Source organism: Palaemon carinicauda, chromosome 31 (genome assembly GCF_036898095.1).
Source record: "Palaemon carinicauda isolate YSFRI2023 chromosome 31, ASM3689809v2, whole genome shotgun sequence".
Taxonomy (NCBI): Eukaryota; Metazoa; Arthropoda; class Malacostraca; order Decapoda; family Palaemonidae; genus Palaemon; species Palaemon carinicauda.
The window spans coordinates 66,260,363-66,277,808 of NC_090755.1; the positions used below are offsets into that span (position 1 = coordinate 66,260,363).

General features: G+C 39.6%; 1 protein-coding gene across 2 annotated transcripts in view; it reads left to right on the forward strand.

The window, feature by feature from the left end:
* The first annotated feature begins 2,069 nt into the window (after positions 1 to 2,069).
* The window catches only part of LOC137625000 (cilia- and flagella-associated protein 45-like), a 40,284-nt gene continuing 24,907 nt past the window's right edge, over positions 2,070 to 17,446 (forward strand). The window contains exon 1 of one of the 2 annotated variants that reach the window (XM_068355936.1): positions 2,070 to 2,097. The gene's annotated coding sequence lies outside the window, so the exon portion shown is untranslated. The remainder of the gene's footprint in view (positions 2,098 to 17,446) is intronic. The other variant, XM_068355935.1, reaches the window with a different exon arrangement.

The window sequence follows — 17,446 nt, forward strand, 5'->3', positions numbered from 1 at the left end:
TCTCTCTCTCTCTCTCTCTCTCTCTCTCTCTCTCTCTCTCTCTCTCTCTCTCTCTCTCTCTCTCTCTCAATGATAATTATTATGTAAGTCATACGCTATTTATTATTCCTAAGAAACTTCATATTTAATAATTGAAGAAAGATGTACAATGAAAGATGTTTATAGAATTTAAATACAAAAAAGAAATACATAAATAAATTATTTACTTTTATGTCAGACCAGCTTCGTAATATATATATATATATATATATATATATATATATATATATATATATATATATATATATATATATATATATATATATATATATATATATAATACGAATACGTATATATACTTATGTACATTTATATAATATAGAAAGATTCTTATATGCACAGAAATATATACATAAAAACATTTATAAATAAATGAAGATGTATGTATGCCTATATTCGTATATATATATATATATATATATATATATATATATATATATATATATATATATATATATATATATATATATATATATATATATATATATATATACATTTACGTAAGTCTCGCTGAGAAACACTACGTGATACTCAGAGGCAAAATGAACATTAAGGAAAATGAAAGATCTAGGAGTGGGAAAAAAAAAATGGGCGGAGCTTGTATACCATTTGCCAGTTGGGTTGCATTAAGGTTTATTTCGGATGTCAGGTGATTTTTCTTTAGGCATTCCGATACAGTTTCATTATGCAACATACGTTTATCTATATCAATATTTTAAAGGAAATATTTATTTGAATACAAAAACATATATATATACTCCTATACAAATCTTTGCAAACATATATATATATATATATATATATATATATATATATATATTATACATATGTATGTATATATATACACACATATATATATGTATATATATATATATATATATATATATATATATATATATGTATATATATAGTATGAATACATATATATTAATATCTATCGCTAATACTTGGGATTTTAATCAATGTAAATATCAACCACAATGACATTTGATTTCGAATTTAATAACTTTGGGAATGTATATCCATTGGAAATTCAATTATGATATACATTCCTATAGATAGAATCCTTTATTGAATGCCTTTGTGGTTGATATTCACATAAATATATTTATATGTATATAAATAAAGATATATAAATTTATAAATTAATGATTATATAAATGTATGTATACACACACACACACATATATATATATATATATATATATATATATATATATAAATGTACATATATATATATATATATATATATATATATATATATATATATATGGATATATATATATATATATATATATATATATATATATATATATATATATATATATACAGTATATATCTACATATATAGATATGTATGCATTTATATATATATATATATATATATATATATATATATATATATATATATATATATATATATATAGATATGTGTATATATACACATATATGTATATATGTATACACACACACACACACACATATATATATATATATATATATATATATATAAATATATATAGATAGATATATATATATATATATATATATATATATATATATATATATATAAATATATATAGATAGATATATATATATATATATATATATATATATATATATATAATGTGTGAATTATATAGATCATAAATACTGCAGTGAAATTGAATGAAATAACCCTTATTTAGAAAATTCTATGGTTTTCCATCTCGTCGGTGTCCAAAGGATCAAAGCAAACCTTTATATAGAACCACGCCTAATGGGTCTACGGTTGCCATGGTATCCACGACGCTCTATGCCGAAGTAATTGCTGTGTCCGAATGTTAGCCTTACGGTACGACCCGGTTTGTTCTGTAAATATTAGTACATACATAACTTTTTTTCAGGTTGTAAAAGAACGAAATGTTATCTAATTATTATTTTAATAGAACTACTAAGATATGGTAAAAAGAATATAAATACGTAAATGCAAACTCAGCGCCATGACCAAGAGAAGGTGTTCGAACAATGCGTTTGTATTTGCGTTGCTCAGTTGGGAGAGTTCATCCATTCGGTAAGGTAAGGTCTTATCAGCTGTTAATAAATGGTAATACATTCACTCGATTTTGTACCTCTTCAGGTTTATCTACTGATAGGGGGTTTCCTTGGTGGATATCCCTCCCCCACGCGACCGGTTAGCTATTTTGGTTTTAAAAAATCATTAGAATTGACGCTTGGAACAAGTTTTATCATTTCCATTTGTTTGTTGCTTCCGTTATTATTGAGTGAGGGAACTTGGGAAGTAAAGATGAAATTTGCCGAGCTTATTCATACGCGGGTAGAGAATTGAAGCTATATTTTAAAACCGTAATAGAATTTTAAGAATTGATTATTTATTAGGACATATTATCTTCAGTTTGAAACGACATTCTAAAGCCAGCCACTTAACACAACTCAATTTATCGTTCTATTATCGGTGTGATCTCTTTTAGCAGCGATTAAGAGTAAAAGAAGCTAACGGATTTCATTCATATTAATAAAGGTTGTAGATGCTAGTTTGTTTGAATTGGGAGAGGGATTTCGGTTCCCCGAAAAAGGTTGGTATATAGGTAGAGGGAATCCATTCACCGGGTCTGAGTAAAGAACCAGTGAACCCACCCTAATTTAAATTGAAAAGGGACGTTTGGTTGGGAAGATGGTGTGGTTTAGAAAGTGGAAAGTAGGCTCGACTGTTGGCTTATTTTGGATGGAAAAAATACCCAACTAAACATGACCACAAACCGATGTAGATCAGGGGAAAAGTATACGAACAAAATGGAATATACAGCTCGTGAAGCTCATGTTTTGATAGTGGAATCAGCTTGTTTTTTATAACAGAATTGGGAAAATAAAGTGTATGAAATTTGAGCTTAACACTGAATATAAGTAAGAAACTCGGGTATTAGTTGAACTCGGAACATAAGTATATGAATGATTTGTGATAAGATTTCGTCTAATTTACAACTTTAGTAAGGAATTTATTCACTAACATGAAATCGGCATTTCCTATTCTCCATGATACATTGATGTTTCTCCTAATCCCCATTAAATACACATTCCTCCCACTCCCCAGGACACTAACAAGTAACCCTAATCCCTATGACCCCAACAAGTTACTCCTAATCCCCATGACACCTACAAGCTACTCCTAATCTTGATTACACCAAGTTACTCCTAATCCCTATGACACTAACCAGTTACTACTAATCCCCATGACACCAACAAGCTTCTCCTAATCCCCATGACACCTACAAGCCACTCCTAATCTTGATCACACCAACAAGTTACTCGTAATCCCCATGATACCAACAAGTTACTCTTTATCCTTATGGCACCAACAAGTGACTCCTAGTCCCAATTACACCACTAAGTTACTCCTAGTCCCAATTACACCACCAAGTTACTACTATTCCCTATTACACCACCAAGTTATTACTAGTCCCAATTACACCAACAAGTTACTCCTAGTCCCAATTACACCACCAAGTTACTGCTAGTCCCAATTACACCAACAAGTTACTCCTAGTCCCAATTACACCACCAAGTTACTGCTAGTCCCAATTACACCACCAAGTTACTACTAGTCCCAATTACACCACCAAGTTACTACTAGTCCCTATTACACCACCAAGTTACTGCTAGTCCCAATTACACCAACAAGTGACTCCTAGTCCCAATTACACCACTAAGTTACTCCTAGTCCCAATTACACCAACAGGTTACTCCTAGTCCCAATTACACCACCAAGTTACTCCCAGTCCCAATTACACCACCAAGTTACTACTAGTCCCTATTACACCACCAAGTTACTGCTAGTCCCAATTACACCAACAAGTGACTCCTAGTCCCAATTACACCACTAAGTTACTCCTAGTCCCAATTACACCACCAAGTTACTACTAGTCCCTATTACACCACCAAGTTATTACTAGTCCCAATTACACCACCAAGTTACTACTAGTCCCTATTACACCACCAAGTTATTACTAGTCCCAATTACACCAACAAGTTACTACTAGTCCCTATTACACCACCAAGTTACTACTAGTCCCAATTACACCACCATGTTACTACTAGTCCCTATTACACCACCAAGTTATTACTAGTCCCAATTACACCAACAAGTTACTAATAGTCCCTATTACACCACCAAGTTACTACTAGTCCCAATTACACCAACAAGTTACTCCTAGTCCCAATTACACCACAAAGTTACTCCTACTCCCAATTACACCACCAAGTTACTACTAGTCCCTATTACACCACCAAGTTACTACTAGTCCCAATTACACCAACAAGTGACTCCTAGTCCCAATTACACCACCAAGTTACTACTAGTCCCAATTACACCACTAAGTTACTCCTAGTCCCAATTACACCACCAAGTTACTACTAGTCCCTATTACACCACCAAGTTATTACTAGTCCCAATTACACCAACAAGTTACTCCTAGTCCCTATTACACCACCAAGTTACTACTAGTCCCAATTACACCAACAAGTTACTCCTAGTCCCAATTACACCACTAAGTTACTCCTAGTCCCAGTTACAGCACTAAGTTACTCCTAATCCCAATTACACCAACAAGTGACTCCTAGTCCCAATTACACCACCAAGTTACTACTAGTCTCTATTACACCACCAAGTTACTACTAATCCCAATTACACCAACAAGTGACTCCTAGTCCCAATTACACCACTAAGTTACTCCTAGTCCCAGTTACACCACTAAGTTACTCCTAATCCCAATTACACCAACAAGTGACTCCTAGTCCCAATTACACCACCAAGTTACTACTAGTCCCAATTACACCACCAAGTTATTACTAGTCCCAATTACACCAACAAGTGACTCCTAGTCCCAATTACACCACCAAGTTACTACTAGTCCCAATTATACCACCAAGTTACTACTAGTCCCTATTACACCACCAAGTTACTACTAGTCCCAATTACACCAACAAGTGACTCCTAGTCCCAATTACACCACTAAGTTACTCCTACTCCCAATTACACCACCAAGTTACTACTAGTCCCTATTACACCACCAAGTTACTACTAGTCCCAATTACACCAACAAGTGACTCCTAGTCCCAATTACACCACTAAGTTACTCCTACTCCCAATTACACCACCAAGTTACTACTAGTCCCTATTACACCACCAAGTTACTACTAGTCCCAATTACACCAACAAGTGACTCCTAGTCCCAATTACACCACCAAGTTACTACTAGTCCCAATTACACCACTAAGTTACTCCTAGTCCCAATTACACCACCAAGTTACTACTAGTCCCTATTACACCACCAAGTTATTACTAGTCCCAATTACACCAACAAGTTACTCCTAGTCCCTATTACACCACCAAGTTACTACTAGTCCCAATTACACCAACAAGTTACTCCTAGTCCCAATTACACCACTAAGTTACTCCTAGTCCCAGTTACAGCACTAAGTTACTCCTAATCCCAATTACACCAACAAGTGACTCCTAGTCCCAATTACACCACCAAGTTACTACTAGTCTCTATTACACCACCAAGTTACTACTAATCCCAATTACACCAACAAGTGACTCCTAGTCCCAATTACACCACTAAGTTACTCCTAGTCCCAGTTACACCACTAAGTTACTCCTAATCCCAATTACACCAACAAGTGACTCCTAGTCCCAATTACACCACCAAGTTACTACTAGTCCCAATTACACCACCAAGTTATTACTAGTCCCAATTACACCAACAAGTGACTCCTAGTCCCAATTACACCACCAAGTTACTACTAGTCCCAATTATACCACCAAGTTACTACTAGTCCCTATTACACCACCAAGTTACTACTAGTCCCAATTACACCAACAAGTGACTCCTAGTCCCAATTACACCACTAAGTTACTCCTACTCCCAATTACACCACCAAGTTACTACTAGTCCCTATTACACCACCAAGTTACTACTAGTCCCAATTACACCAACAAGTGACTCCTAGTCCCAATTACACCACTAAGTTACTCCTAGTCCCAATTACACCACCAAGTTACTACTAGTCCCAATTACACCAACAAGTTACTACTAGTCCCTATTACACCACCAAGTTACTACTAGTCCCAATTACACCAACAAGTGACTCCTAGTTCCAATTACACCACTAAGTTACTCCTAGTCCCAATTACACCACCAAGTTACTACTAGTCCCTATTACACCCCCAAGTTATTACTAGTCTCAATTACACCAACAAGTTACTACTTGTCCCTATTACACCACCAAGTTACTACTAGTCCCAATTACACCAACAAGTTACTCCTAGTCCCAATTACACCACTAAGTTACTCCTACTCCCAATTACACCACCAAGTTACTACTAGTCCCTATTACACCACCAAGTTACTACTAGTCCCAATTACACCAACAAGTGACTCCTAGTCCCAATTACACCACCAAGTTACTACTAGTACCAATTACACCACTAAGTTACTCCTAGTCCCAATTACACCACCAAGTTACTACTAGTCCCAATTACACCAACAAGTTACTCCTAGTCCTAATTACACCACCAAGTTACTACTAGTCCCAATTACACCACCAAGTTACTACTAGTCCCTATTACACCACCAAGTTACTACTAGTCCCAATTACACCAACAAGTGACTCCTAGTCCCAATTACACCACTAAGTTACTCCTAGTCCCAGTTACACCACTAAGTTACTCCTAATCCCAATTACACCAACAAGTGACTCCTAGTCCCAATTACACCACCAAGTTACTACTAGTCCCAATTACACCACCAAGTTACTACTAATCCCAATTACACCAACAAGTGACTCCTAGTCCCAATTACACCACTAAGTTACTCCTAGTCCCAGTTACACCACTAAGTTACTCCTAATCCCAATTACACCAACAAGTGACTCCTAGTCCCAATTACACCACCAAGTTACTACTAGTCCCAATTACACCACCAAGTTACTGCTAGTCCCAATTACACCACCAAGTTACTACTAGTCCCTACGACACCGATAAATCACTCCTAATCTTCACAACGCCGATAAAATATTCCTAATTCCCATGACACTAACCAGTTACTCCTAATCCCTATGACACCAACAAGCTACTCGTAATCCCAATTACACCAACAAGTTACTCATAATCCCCTAAACACCAACAAGATACTCCTAATCTCCTTGACACCAAGAAGGTACTCCTAATTCCTTAACACCACGAAGCTACTCTTATTAGTATGACACAAAAGCGATATTCCTATTCCCCGCCACACCAAAATGGTACTACTATTCCCCATGGCACCAAAATAGTACTTCTATTCTATATGACGCCAAAGTATTCACCCTATTCCCCATGATACCAAAACGTTATTACTATTTTCCATGACACCTAAACTTTACTCCTATTCCCCATGACACCAAAACATTACTTATATTCCACATAACACCAAAACGTTCCGTCTTTTTTGCCATGGTGCCAAAACGTTGCTTCTATTACCCATGATGCTCAAATATTCCTCTTATTCTCCCATTACGCCAAAATATTATTCCTATTTCCCATAATGCATAACGTTACTCCTATTCCCCATGATGCCAAAATGTTACTCCTATTTCCCATTGATGCAAAATGTTACTCCTATTTCCCATGATGCAAAATGTTACTCCTATTCCCCATTATGCAAAACATTACTTCTACTACACGTGATGCAAAACGATACCCCTATCCCCATGACTCCAAAATGGTACTCCAATTCTCCATGAAGCAAAACTTTACTATTATTCCCCATGACGCTAAAAAGTTACTGCTATTCCCCAGGATGCAAAACTTTACAGCAATTCCACATAACAACAAAATGTTACTCCTATCTGCGTGATGCAAAACGTTACTCTTATTCCCTAGGACGTCAAAAATTATACTCCTATTCCTCATGGCGCCATAACGTCACTCCTATTACCAATGATGCCATAACGTCACTCCTATTCCCAATGACGCCATAACGTCACTCCTATTCCCCATGACGCCGTTACATCACTCTTATTCCCCATGATGCCATGACGTCGCTCTTATTCCCCATGACGTCGCTCTTATTCCCCATGACGCCACAACGTCACTCCTATTCCCCATGATGCCATATCGTCATTCCTATTCCCCCTTGATGCCCTAACGTCACTCATATTCCCCATAATGCCATAACGTTACTCCTATTCCCCATGACGCCATAATGTTATTCCTATTCCCCATGAAGCTATTACGTCACTCCTATTCCCAATGATGCCATAATGTCACTCCTATTCCCCATGACACCATAACGTCACTCCTATTCCCCATAACGCCATAATGTCACTCCTATTCCCCATGACGCCATGTCACTACTATTCCCAATGATGCCACAATGTCACTCCTATTCCCCAAGATGCATAACATTACTCCTATTCCCCATAACTCCATAACGTCCCTCCTATTCCCAATGACGCCATAACGTCACTCCTATTCCCAGTGACGCCATAATGTCACTCCTTTTCCCCATGACATCATAACATCACTCCTATTCCCAATGACACCATAACGTCACTCCTATTCCCCATGTCGCCATAACGTCAGTCCTATTCTTAATGACACCATAATGTTAATCTTATTCCATGTGACGCCATAACGTTACTTCTATTCCCAATGATGCCATAACGACACTCCTATTCCCCATGATGCCATAACATCACTACTATTCCACATGAAGCCATACTATTACTCTTATTCCCCATGACGCCATAGCGTCACTCCTATTCCCCATGAAGCCATAACGTCACTCCTATTCCCCATGAGACCATAACGTCACTCCTATTCCTCATGACGCTATAACGTCACCCCTATTCCCCATGAAGCCATAACGTCACTCCTATTCCCCATGATGCCATAACGTCACTCCTATTCCTCATGACGCTATAACATCACTCCTATTCCCCATGACTCCATAAAGTTACTCCTTTTCCCCATGATGCTATAACGTCACTCCTATTTCCCATGATGCCGTAACGTCACTGCTATTTCCCATGATGCCGTAACATCACTGCTATTCCCCATGACACCATAACGTCTTTCATTTTCCCCATGATGCCATAATGTTATTCCTGTTCCCCATGAAGCTATTACGTCATTCCTATTCCCAATGATGCCAGAACATCACTTCTATTCCCATGACACCATAACATCACTCCTATTCCCTGTATCGCCATAATGTCACTCCTATTCTCCATGATGACATAACGTCACTGCTATTCCCAACGATGCCACAATGTCACTCCTATTCCTCATTATGCATAACGTTCCTCCTATTCCCCATGACTCCATAACGTCCCTCCTATTCCCAATGACGCCACAACGTCACTCCTTTTCCCCATGACGCCATAACGTCACTCCTTTTCCCAATGATGTCATAACGTCACTCCTATTCCCCATGAAGCCATAACGTTACTCCTATTCCCCCTGCTGCCATAATGTTAGTCCTATTCCCCATGACACCATAATGTTATTCCTATTCCCCATGATGCCATATCGTCATTCCTATTCCCCCTTGATACCCTAACGTCACTCATATCACCCTTAATGCCATAACGTTACTCCTATTCCCCATGACGCCATAATGTTATTCCTATTCCCCATGAAGCTATTACGTCACTCCAATTCCCAATGATGCCATAATGTCACTCCTATTCCCCATGACACCATAACGTCACTCCTATTCCCCATGATGCCATATCGTCATTCCTATTCCCCCTTGATGCCCTAACGTCACTCATATTCCCCATAATGCCATAACGTTACTCCTATTCCCCATGACGCCATAATGTTATTCCTATTCCCAATGACGCCACAACGTCACTCCTTTTCCCCATGACGCCATAACGTCACTCCTTTTCCCAATGATGTCATAAAGTCACTCCTATTCCCCATGAAGCCATAATGTTACTCCTATTCCCCCTGCTGCCATAATGTTATTCCTATTCCCCATGACACCATAATGTTATTCCTATTCCCCATGATGCCATATCGTCATTCCTATTCCCCCTTGATACCCTAACGTCACTCATATTCCCCATAATGCCATAACGTTACTCCTATTCCCCATGACGCCATAATGTTATTCCTATTCCCCATGAAGCTATTACGTCACTCCTATTCCCAATGATGCCATAATGTCACTCCTATTCCCCATGACACCATAACGTCACTCCTATTCCCCATAACGCCATAATGTCACTCCTATTCCCCATGACGCCATGTCACTACTATTCCCAATGATGCCACAATGTCACTCCTATTCCCCAAGATGCATAACATTACTCCTATTCCCCATAACTCCATAACGTCCCTCCTATTCCCAATGATGCCATAACGTCACTCCTATTCCCAATGACGCCATAATGTCACTCCTTTTCCCCATGACGTCATAACATCACTCCTATTCCCAATGACACCATAACGTCACTCTTATTCCCCATGTCGCCATAACATCAGTCCTATTCTTAATGACACCATAATGTTAATCTTATTCCAAGTGACGCCATAACGTCACTTCTATTCCCAATGATGCCATAACGACACTCCTATTCCCCATGATGCCATAACATCACTACTATTCCACATGAAGCCATACTATTACTCTTATTCCCCATGACGCCATAGCGTCACTCCTATTCCCCATGAAGCCATAACGTCACTCCTATTCCCCATGAGACCATAACGTCACTCCTATTCCTCATGACGCTATAACGTCACTCCTATTCCCCATGAAGCCATAACGTCACTCCTATTCCCAATGACTCCATAACGTCCCTCCTATTCCCAATGACGCCACAACGTCACTCCTTTTCCCCATGACGCCATAACGTCACTCCTTTTCCCAATGATGTCATAACGTCACTCCTATTCCCCATGAAGCCATAATGTTACTCCTATTCCCCCTGCTGCCATAATGTTATTCCTATTCCCCATGAAGCCAAAACGTCACTCCTATTCCCAATGACACCATAACGTTACTCCTATTCCCATGACGCCATAACATCACTTCTGTTCCTAATGACACCATAATGTTACTCCTATTCCCCATGACGCCATAACGTTACTCCTATTCCCCATGACACCATAAAGTTACTCCTATTCCCCATGACACCATAATGTTATTCCTATTCCCCATGAAGCCAAAACGTCACTCCTATTCCCAATGACACCATAATGTTACTCCTATTCCCATGACGCCATAACATCACTTCTGTTCCTAATGACACCATAATGTTACTCCTATTCCCCATGACGCCATAACGTTACTCCTATTCCCCATAGCACCATAAAGTTACTCCTATTCCCCATGACGCCATAACGTTACTCCTATTCCCCATGACACCGTAATGTTACTCCTATTCCCAATGACACCGTAACGTTACTCCTATTCCCCATGACACCATAATATTATTCCTATTCCCCATGAAGCCATAACGTTACTCCTATTCGAAATGACACCATAACATCACTTCTATTCCCAATGATGCCATAACGTCACTCCTATTCCCCATGATGCCATAACATCACTACTATTCCACATGAAGCCATAACATTACTCCTATTCCCCATGATGCCATAGTGTCACTCCTATTCCCCACGAAGCCATAACGTCACTCCTATTCCCCGTAACACCATAATGTCACTCCTATTCCTCATGACGCTATAATGTCACTCCTATAACCCATGATGCCATAACGTCACACCTATTCCCCATGACACCGTAATGTTACTCCTATTCCCAATGACACCGTAACGTTACTCCTATTCCCCATGACACCATAATATTATTCCTATTCCCCATGAAGCCATAACGTTACTCCTATTCGAAATGACACCATAACATCACTTCTATTCCCAATGATGCCATAACGTCACTCCTATTCCCCATGATGCCATAACATCACTACTATTCCACATGAAGCCATAACATTACTCCTATTCCCCATGATGCCATAGTGTCGCTCCTATTCCCCACGAAGCCATAACGTCACTCCTATTCCCCGTGACACCATAATGTCACTCCCATTCCTCATGACGCTATAATGTCACTCCTATAACCCATGATGCCATAACGTCACACCTATTCCCCATGATGCCGTAACGTCACTCCTATTCCCCATGACACCATAACATCACTCCTATTCCTCATGACGCTATAACGTCACTCCTATTCCCCATGACGCCATAACGTTACTCCTATTCCCCATGACGCCATAATGTCACTCCTATTTCCCATGATGCCGTAATGTCACTGCTATTCCCCATGATGCCGTAACATCACTGCTATTCCCCATGACACCATAACGTCTTTCATATTCCCCATGATGCCATAACGTCCCTCCTATTCCCATGACGCCATAACGTCACTCCTTATTCCCCATGACGCCATAACGTTATTCCTATTCACCATGACGCCATAAAGTCACTCCTATTTCCCATGACCCTGTAACGTCGCTGCTATTCTCCATGATGCCGTAACGTCACTCCTATTCCCCATGACACCATAATGTCATTCATATTCCCCATGACGCCATAACGTCACTCCAGTTCCCCATGAAGCCATAACGTCACTCCTATTCCCCATGACGCCATAATGTTATTCCAATTCCCCATGACACCATAATTTTATTCCTATTCCTCATGACACCATAACATCACTTATATTTCCCATGACATCACAGCGTCTCTCCTATTCCTCATGATGCTATAACGTCACTCCTATTCCCCATGACGCCCTAACGTCACTTTTATTCCCCATGACGCCATAACATCACTCCTATTCCTCATGACACCATAACGTCACTCCTATTCCCCATGGCGCCATAACGTTACTCCTATTTCCCATTACTCCTTGATGTTATTCCTTTTCCCCATGAAACCATAATGTTTTTCCTATTCCCCATGACGCCAAAACGTCACTCCTATTCCCCTTGACGCCATAACGTCACTCCTATTCCCCCTGATGCCATAATATCACTCCTATTCCCCATGACGCCATAATGTTATTCCTATTCCCCATGACACCATAATGGTATATCTATTACTCATGACACCATAACATCACTTCTATTCTCCATGACACCATAATGTCACTTTTATTCCTCATGACGCTGTAACGTCACTCCTATTCCCCATGACGCCATAACGTCCCTCCTATTCCCCATGATGCCAATAAGTCGCTCCTATTCCCCATGAAGCCATAACGTCACTCCTATTTCGCATGACGCCGTACTGTCACTCCTATTCTCCATGATGCCATAACATCACTCCTATTCCCCATGACACCATAAGGTCCTTCATATTCCCCATGACCCCATAACGTCCCTCCTATTCCGCATGACGCCATAACGTCCCTCCTATTCCCCATGATGCCATAACGTCACTCCTATTCCCCATGACACCATAATGTTTTTCATATTCCCCATGACACAATAATGTTATTCTTCTTCCTCATGATGCCATAACATTACTCTTATTCCCCATGACACAAAAAGGTCACTCCTATTCCCCATGATGCCATAACGTAACTCCTATTCCCCATGACGCCATAATGTCAGTCCTATTCCGCATGATGCCATAACATTACTCCTATTCTCCTTGAGGCCATAATGTTATTCCTATTCCTCTTGACGCCATAAATTTACTTCCATTCCCCATGACTTTATAACATTACTCCAATTCCCTATGGTGTCATAACGTTACTCCTATTCCCCATGACACCGTAACGATACTCCTATTCCCTATGACGCCATAAAATTACTCCTGTTCCCCATGATGCTATAAGGTTACTCCTTTTCCCCATGGTGCCATAATGTTATTCCTATTCCTCATGACGCCAAATGTTACTCCTATTTCTCATGACGCATTCAAGATACTCCTATTCCCCTTGACACCATAAAGTTACTCCATTGCCCATGATGCCATAACTTTACTCTTACTCCCCATGATGCCATAATGGTACTCCTATTCCCCATGACGCCATAACGTTACCTATTCCCCATGACACCATAAAGTTACTCCTATTCCCCATGACGCCATAACGTTACTCCTATTCCCCATGACACCGTAATGTTACGTCTATTCCCAATGACACCGTAACGTTACTCCTATTCCCCATGACACCATAATATTATTCCTATTCCCCATGAAGCCATAACGTTACTCCTATTCGTAATGACACCATAACATCACTTTTATTCTTAATGACGCCATAATGTAATTCCTATTCCCCATGACAATATAATGTTATTCCTATTCTTCATGACGCCATAACATCACTCCTATTCCCCATGATGCTGTAACATCACTCCTTTTCCCCATGCTGCCATAACATCACTCTTATTCCCTATGACACCATAACGTCATTCATATTTCCCATGACGCCATAACATCCCTCCTATTCCTCATGACATCATAAGGTCCCTCCTATTCCCCATGACGCCATAACGTCACTTCTATTCCCCATGAAACCATAAAACTTTTCCTATTTCTCATGACGCTATGACGTCACTCCTATTGCCCATGACTCCATAACGTCACTCCTATTCCCTATGACACCATAACGTCATTCATATTTCCCATGACGCCATAACATCCCTCCTATTCCTCATGACATCATAAGGTCCCTCCTATTCCACATGACGCCATAACGTCACTTCTATTCCCCATGAAACCATAAAACTTTTCCTATTTCTCATGACGCTATGACGTCACTCCTATTGCCCATGACGCCATAACGTCACTCCTATTCCCCATGACGAGATAACATCGTTCCTATTAACCATGACGCCATAACGTCACACCTATTCCCCATGACGTCATAACGTCACCCCTATTCCCCATGATGCCATGATGTTATTTCTATTCTCCATGACACCATAATGTTATTCCTATTCCTCATGACACCATAACTTCACTCCTATTCCCATGAAACCATGACATTTTTCCCATTTCTCATGATGCTATGACGTCACTCCTATTTCCCATGATGCCATAACGTCACTCCTATTCCCCAGGACGCCATAACGTCTCTCCTATTACCCATGACGCCGTAACGTCACTCCTATTCCACATGTCACGATAATGTCACTCCTATTCCCCATGACGCCATAACGTCGCTCCTATTACCCATGACGCCATAACGTCGCTCCCATTCCCCATGACGCCATAACGTTGCTCCTATTTCCCATGATGCCATAACGTCACTCCTATTCCCCGTGACACCATACTGTTATTTCTATTCCTTATGACACCATAACATCATTCCTATTCCTCATGACGCCATAATGTCACTCTTATTCCCCATGACACCATAACATCACTCCTGTTCTCCAGGAAGCTGTAACGTCACTCCTGTTCCCCATGATGCTATAATGTCACTCCTATTCCCCATGATACCATAATGCCGCTCTCATTCCCCTTGACACCATAACGTCATTCATATTCTCCATGACGCCATAACGTCCTTCCTATTCCCTATGATGCCATAATGTTATTCCTATTCCCTATGACACCATAATGTTATTCTTCTTCCTCAATACACCATAACTTCACTCCTGTTCCTCATGACACAATAATGTCACTCCTATTCCCCATGATGCCATAACGTCACTCCTATTCCCCATGACGCCATAACGTCACTCCTATTCCCCATGATGGCATAATGTTATTCCTATTCCCCCTGACGCCATAAGGTTACTCCTATTCCCCATGACGTTATAACGTTACTCCTATTCCCTATGGTGTCATAACGTTACTCCTATTCCCCATAATGCCGTAACGATACTCTTATTCCCCATGACGCCATAACATTACTTATATTCCCCATGACGCCGTAACGTTACTCTTATTCCCTATGACGCCATAACGTTGCTCTTATTCCCCATGATGTCATAACGTTGCTCCTATCCCCATGACACCATAACGTTGCACCTATTCCCCATGACAACGCAACGTTACTCCTATTCCCCATGATGCCGTAACGTTGCTTCTATTCCCCATGACGCCGTAACGTTACTCCTATTCCCCATGACGCCGTAACGTTGCTCCTATTCCCCATGACGCCGTAACGTTGCTCCTATTCCCCATGACGCCGTAACGTTACTCCTATTCCCCATGACGCCGTAACATTGCTCCTATTCCCCATGACGCCGTAACGTTACTCCTATTTCCCATGACACCGTAACATTTCTCCTATTCCCCATGACACCGTAACGTTACTCCTATTCCCCATGACGCCAAAATTTTTCTCCAAACAGCGCTTCTCTGGTGTAAGACTCGATTATATCCATCCTGTGTTGAGGGTTTTTAGCAGTCAAATAATACTTGAAAGTTGTTTGCGAAATAATAAACAGGGTGGAAGACAGGAAAGGTCCGGTCTTTTCCTCGCTTAAAAACAAATAGTTTTGTTCGTTGTCAGCGCCAACAATGGCTCTTGTTAGCTAAGCTTTGTTATTTTGATTATTGATTTAAGAATTTGTCATTGTAATAGTTTACAAAAACATCGCAATTCGATAATTTATGAATTGGTATTGCTTCAATGCCTGGAATCGCCTAAGATTACGACATAAATTAGGAAGATTCAGCGAAGTTTAAATATAATTCTAACAAGAGATCCAAGTAATAGATTTCAAAAGTTGGAACAGCTATTTCTGTAATCAGAAAAGCAATGTGATGAATTTTTTAAAGTAACGAGTAAAAGCATTTATTATAGTATAGGAAGAGAGTCAGAACAAGAAATGTTTTTTGTTTTAAGCGGATATATATTAGAACAAACTCATTGTTTAAAAAAAAATTGAAAAGTAATCGAAAATCATTCATCTAATAAAAAATATATTTAGAATAAAGGAATAAAAAGAGAACGCAAGACAACACCAAGAAACAAACTAATGCCGACGCTGTCCCCTTTTATAAAAGGTATTCCAACAGCGCCATTCCCAAGATACGCTGAGGAAACATTCTAAGAAAAGAAGAATGGGATTCAGCCTCTCCTCCGACTCTTCAACGTAGAATCAGGACGTTGCCGGTTGTGAGAAAGGCAACAATAGTGATGATACTCTTGAGAGCAGATCCGGAGAGTAGTGTTTCAGCCCATCCAATCTAGATCAGCAACTGTGGTTAGAGAGAGAGAGAGAGTGAGTGAGTGAGTTTCTTCCATACATTGTGTGACTTACATGCTTATACGGATCACTTATTTCATATAAATTTATTATTGGGTATGACTCGTATGAATGTCTTCTAATGCCTTCGCCAAAACCTTCGCCAAGGGTATGTATTTACCCCTGTCGTTTATTTATTTGGTTATGAGCAACTTTACACAAAAACTACTAT